The sequence below is a fragment of the Elephantulus edwardii genome, unplaced genomic scaffold (assembly GCF_000299155.1).
Source record: "Elephantulus edwardii isolate Elephantulus edwardi_28Jun2011 unplaced genomic scaffold, EleEdw1.0 scaffold00132, whole genome shotgun sequence".
Classification (NCBI taxonomy): Eukaryota; Metazoa; Chordata; class Mammalia; order Macroscelidea; family Macroscelididae; genus Elephantulus; species Elephantulus edwardii.
This window is the reverse complement of record NW_006399882.1, coordinates 4,242,416-4,248,692: the sequence shown is the minus strand read 5'-3', so window position 1 is coordinate 4,248,692 and position 6,277 is coordinate 4,242,416. Positions and strand designations below refer to the sequence as shown.

The following is a 6,277-nucleotide window of genomic DNA, read 5'->3' as shown; positions in this document are numbered from 1 at the left end:
GGTGGTATAGCACTGGTCTGTGCATTGTTGTACAGAGGTAACTCGTGGTTGCTGTAATGCTAGACACTGTGACACGGATGTGCCAAATGTGATAATGGTTACCAATAGTGGACAGTGTTTGCTGGAGCTTCCCGATTAAAACAAGTTTGGAAGCAGGAGTGGCATCCACTTTTCAAACGGCTTACCTCCGGAAATTCATTTCATTCATAGGGTTGCTATGAGTCAACTATGACTCAATGGCACTTAACAACGACAATAACATAGCAGTCTAGGCTGAAGAGTCAAGCGTATCCACAATACCTGCCAATCTCCTTCCGAAATTCATCAATTAAAAACCCCATGGAGTGCAGCTACCCTCTGACATCCACCAATTACCACAAGTCAAGAGTCCCAACTCGACAGAAGCGAGTTTATTGTAACCTATACACTCACCTTCCCGAGAACACTTAGACCCTGACTGTGTTGGCATGCATTCATGCTTACGTGACTGAGGGAGAGCTGTGTCTCCTAGCTGTTTGCGATAGATTTAATCAATTTTACATCTTTCAGCCATGGAACTGTGAGGTGATGAGCAAGTTCAATCATCTTGTTCATATTTTCAATCTGTAAATATGTCAAATGTGGCCTAGGTGTGCCCCACATAAAGGTATGGGTGGCAGAGATACCAGCGTTCTAGTTGGAATGGGAATTTCTTTTAACTTAATTCACTTTATTTGTTATACAAAATCCACTATGTGGTTGCCACAGCTGGAGCCTGAGTCCTCTGCACAGAGACTCTGGTGTGAGTCTTTACAAGATGATCTGTAAATTCCTGGTAGGGAGACTTGGTGAACACAGTCTCTTCCCAGAGATCTGGGGTCAAGTAGCTGGAGGCATTGGAGATGGCACCAAAAGTGGCCTCGATGAAATTGTCCAGGGTAGCTGTGCAGCCCCTGGCTGACGTGTCATCAATGTCATCAATTCCAGCCATCAGCAGCAGTTTCTTGGGCACAAGGGCCAAGATGATTCCAGTGCCTCAGCGTGCAGGGATCAGACGCACCAACACAGAGCCACAACACCCGGTCACCTTGCAGGGAACATGTGAAACTTGCCTATCTTGTTCCCCCAGTAGCCACACTGCACAGGGACAATGGAGAGCTTCGCCAGGATGACGGCCCCATGGATGGCAGTAGCCACCTCCTTGGAGCACTTGAAGCCCAGGCCAACATAGCCATTATAGTTTCCAATGGCGGCAAAGGCCTTGAACCTGATCCACTGGCCAGCACGTGTCTGCTTCTGCACAGGCATGATTTTCAAGACCTCACCCTTGAGGGACATCCCCAGGAAAAAGTCAGTGATCTCAGACTCCTTGATGGGCAGTGAAAAGAGAGAAATCTCCTCCAAGGATTTGTTCTTCGTATCTTTGACCAGACTTGGTGACAGGGAGCCACTCCTTGTCCTCGGCTTTACCTCCTCGAGCTCTGTGGCCCCTCCTAAGCCCTGTCCACGGCCACCACCCTGACCCCACAGACCACTACTGAAGCCTCCGTGGAAACTGCCACGGGCTCCCCTCCCAGGGCCTCCGCCACCTCCACGCCCTCCTGCTTCACCGGCATTATTCACCATTTGGTGATGGGAATTTTTAATAACTTCTATGCGGCTGGCTATTATAGCATTAGTATTAGTAGCAGGTATCAAAATTCCACATGGGAAAATATTGTTCCTGAATGATGCATATGGTTTGTGCTTTACACTTTCCTAAAGATGGGTGAATCAAACACCCTCAATAATACTCAGGAGAAATGCCTGAGAATCGAATTCTGTCGTAGGGATTATAGTCAAGAAAACCCCAGAGACCGGGATGGTGGTGAGGCAGGTTCAACTGATGACAAGGTTTCGGTTTGGCAAGAAACTATGAGAAATTTTTAGGTAGAAAATTGTCTCTCTTTGGACAAACGTTTTGATAAAAATCCCCAGGAAAAAGACAAGGCCTGAGGAGCATAGATTTGGCAGAGATATATTGAAGATAGATTGCCTTAGAGCATGATAAGGCAGAGAAAATTGGCTTGATAGAGTGGAGGAGGGATGCTGGTGGATTGAAAAGGGGGCAGGTTATGAGAATCTCAGGTTCCAGGAGAAGAGTGAGGAGAGAGGAGCTCCTGAGCTGTGTCGTGGTGACTCAGCGCATTTGCCAACAGCTCTGCCCTTGCTCTTAAAATGTTGTGATAACCCACTGGGCATTTGTTTCCCCTTAAAAGCAGGCATCATTTCTTATTTCTTCCTGATATCTGTCACCATTCGTAGCACAGTACTTATTCACAGCCATACCACCTTGATTTCATAGCATAGTCCTGGTACTCAGAACCCACTGCCAGCAAGTCAATTCTGATCCCAGGCTGGCCTGGGGTACCGAGTGGAACTGCCCCTTGGAATTTCCAAGGCTGTAATCTTCCCGGCAGAAGATTGCATCATCTGGCTCCTGCAGAGCAGCTGATGGGTTCAAACTGTCAACCTTTTGGTTAGAAGTCAAACGCATTCACCACAGCACCATTATGGCTCCTTCACACACAGAGACATTCATTTCTAGATGAAGGAATAAACGAACAAACACGAAGAGGACCAGAAGCCGCATCAGCAGTGAGTCACACACACCTGCGCTGATGCCACCCACCTTTTCACTCACTGCCCAGGACCTCTGAGTGCGTTTCTCCCCATCAGATAGAATTAACAATAGCACAACCTACTGTGAAGGTTAAATAAAATAACAAGCATTAAAAAGTGCTCAGTACAGAGCCTTCCAGGAAGTACGCTCCCTCCAGAATATGTTTGGAAGTCTAGTGGCAGAAGAGTTCAACGTTAGGCTGCTAACCGAAAGGCCAGCAGGGTGAGTCCACCTGCAGCTCTGCGGAAGGAAAGCCTGCTTTCACAAAGATACCAGCCTAGAATGTTCTACTGGCAGCTCCGCTCTGGCCTATAGGGTCCCTGCGAGTCAGAATCAACATGATGGTCTACAATCATCTTTAGGGAGCAAATTGACAGGTCTTTTCTCCTAAGTTGCCAAACACTTAACCACAGGGCCACTAGGACTTCACTTAAGATGGGGCGCCCAGAGGATTCCTTCCACCAAAATAAAAATGAAACAAAAAACCAAACCTGTTGCTGTTGAGTTGATTCCAGCCCATGTCAACCCCCCATCAGGCTTCCACGTCCATAAATCTTTACAAATGCAATGACTCATCTTTGTCCCATGGAGACCTGGTGGGTTGGAGCCACTGACCTTTCTTCAGTCCAGCACGTAACGCACAGTGTCACCAGGGCTCCTTTTAGCTAGGCAATAATAAGGGATTTACTTGGGTTTTATCTCTCCAACATATCTCCTGTTGGAATTCACACACCTCCTTTCCCCCTCAAAGATGATGAAACTTCGTCATACTTGGGCATCTTGCTAGGAGAGGTTATTCCTTGGAGAGGGACATCGTGCTTGGAAAGGTGGAGGGAGGGGCAAAGGAGAGGAAGACCCTCAACCAGGTGGATTGACGCAGTGACCACAGCAGTGGGCTTGAGTGTGTCAGAGATTGTGAGGTTGGCACAGGATAAGAGAGGGTTCAGATCTGTTCACAGGGTTGCTATCAGTCGTACTCAATAATACCTAACAATAACAACTCAACACAATAAAGGTTGTCTGTGTTCTAAGAAAGACCCAATGGACTTTACAAAACTGAAACACAAATTCAAGAAAAGAAGAATCTCTAAGGCAGCCCTCATACTGACATTTCAGCTGGGACCTCACTCCACCTTAGACCTCACCAGCTGAGAAGAGACGACGTGGTCTCAGGGAGGTCTGCGGTCACGTAAGCGTTTCAGTATGACGAGTAAGATTCAAAATAATACTGGAATCAAATTCCTCCCCAACAAAAGCATTTGTGATCAATGTCAACTTGTGTGTCTGTGTAGCCATGTTTGAGGAAGCGTGTGTGTGTGTGTGTGTGTGTGTGTGTGTGTGTGTGTGTGTGTGTTATACTTAAGACCACAAGGGAATGGATGTACATGGAACACAAACTACTTTTAATCAGTCTTGGTGTCACCATGGTAACGTGCACAGACGCAGGGCTCCTAATCACAGAAAGCCCGCTGGCTTGTGATCAGCCCTGGGGGAGGACTCCAGCCACCATGTGCGCCATTGCAGTTTGCGGCTTGGAACAGTCTCCTGGGCTCTGTTAATCCGTTGGTTGATTCTGATCTTCCCTGTCCCTCCTTTCATCAGCCTTCCTTCTGGAACCACTGCAGTCCTGCTCTCATCCCATCATTGCTATTAAGAAAGCCTTTAACACAAGGAACTTGGGGGCACTGGGAATGGGGGCTTTCTCCATTTAGGTAACTCAAGGAATTATGTTGTGCCTTGAAGTTATTTGAAATTGTATCACAGGGAAAAAAAAAGATTAAAAGCAGCCAGTAAAATGCCAGCAGCATCCATCTCTCGAGTTATTTATGTAAATGCTTATGAAAATGGCATATCATGACCTACAGGCTCGAAATACCAAGTCAGAGGTTAGCTACCTGGGTGAGGCTTAAGAAATGCCTATGCAGTTGCTTTGGGGGGGAAAATCAATCTGGCCTTTATTATTTTTCTTGGGAGAATTGGAAATAGCATTCATTAGCAAAGTCCCTATCCCTCCATCTCTAAAGGGATTTCAAGTTTTTCAATTGTTATTTGAATATGGTTGTCCTAGGAGAGAACGTCTTTGTTTGGAATAACATTCAAATACTCTTCCCTGGTTTCAGTCTGCTCCAACTGACAATGAAAACTGCATTTTACCAAAGAGTTCTTCTCTAAGTGACAAACCATTAATTTCTCTATTTCTTGCGTCTTGAGTATCAGCTATAAATATTGTTTTAACCTTTAAAAAGCCAATGATGGTTTGTTTTAAAGCTTCCCATTGAAACAGTATGAATTTTGTAAATCAGAAATTTTAAACTGCATCTTCATGTTTTATTCTTTTTTATTTTATTATTATTATTATTCATTTTAATTAAAATTTACAGAGACTTTGGATTTCCGGTCATTCATTGTTGCACTTTTCTCCCTGCTCACCCCTCCCCCGCAGTTTGCTCTTCTCTTTGAAAAGTAAAAGAAAAATTCTTTCATTGTTATACAATCCCTCTCCCCAAGTCCACATCACTCTGCAGCCTTCATCTTGGACTCCTGTCATGACAATAATACCTAATCATATATCCCTTTTAAACAGTTCTCTCCCTCATCTGTTTCAATGCAGTATACATAATTTATCTTATATTTCTCAGTCTCCCCCCAACCCCTATGTCAATCCCATTTTACAACACTATGGCAGTATGCAGCATTTGTCCTTTTGTGACTGAGATACTTCATTCAGCATAATGTCCTCCAGGGTCATCCATTTTGTATAATGTTTCATGAGTTTCTTGTTTTTCAATGCAGTGTAGTATTCCATTGTGTGAATATACCAGAGCTTCTCTATCGATTTGTTTTTTGATGGGCACTTAGGTTGTTTCCAACTCTTTGCTATTGTGAACAAAGCTGTAATAAATAAGGATGTGCATACATTTTATGATTTTATGGTAAATATATGTATTTGGGTATATGCACACTCATATGTTCATATTTGTAAGGATCATTTCTAAATATGTAGTTATATGATGTGATTATCAGATACTTAGTTCTATACACTCTATCTCACGTACTTTGAGTATGTTTTCAGGAGGGCCAAACTCTGACAAAAAAGACATCAGGCTGGGAAAGATAAAGTCAGCAAAAGAGAGGAAGACCTGCAGGAAGACAGATTGACACAGTGACTGCAGCAATGGTTTTGAGTGTGGTCAAGATCAGGATGATAGATGGCATAGAATAGGACGAAGTTACAATCTGTGGTTCCTAGGGCTGCTATAAATCATGGTTAACCCAACAGCACCTAACAACAAACAGCATATGATGTGATGGTTAAGGGGGTTGGAATCAAGCTGTCAAGATGTGAATTCTCCCTTCTGTCTGACTTTGGTTAAGGTACTTAGCATCTCGACTTCTCAGCTTCTTAATCTACACCAGAAACCATAAGAATAACTACTCCACAATAGCACTAGTGGGTGCCTCATTGAATGGTGAGGTTTAAATGAGTTAGTGCATACTTAGTGCCTAAAACTGAGCCTGACTTGTAGCTAGTGCTCAGTAAATGTTAACTTATTGCCCTCAGGATGATTCTCATTGTGACCCTCCATTGGGTTTTTGAGCCTGTAAATCTTAACAGGAGAAGGCTGTTAATCTTTT

General features: G+C 44.2%; 1 pseudogene; it reads right to left on the bottom strand.

The window, feature by feature from the left end:
* Positions 1-730: 730 nt before the first annotated feature.
* LOC102867190 lies at positions 731-1,605 on the bottom strand (annotated as a pseudogene).
* Between the last annotated feature and the right edge of the window lie 4,672 nt (positions 1,606-6,277).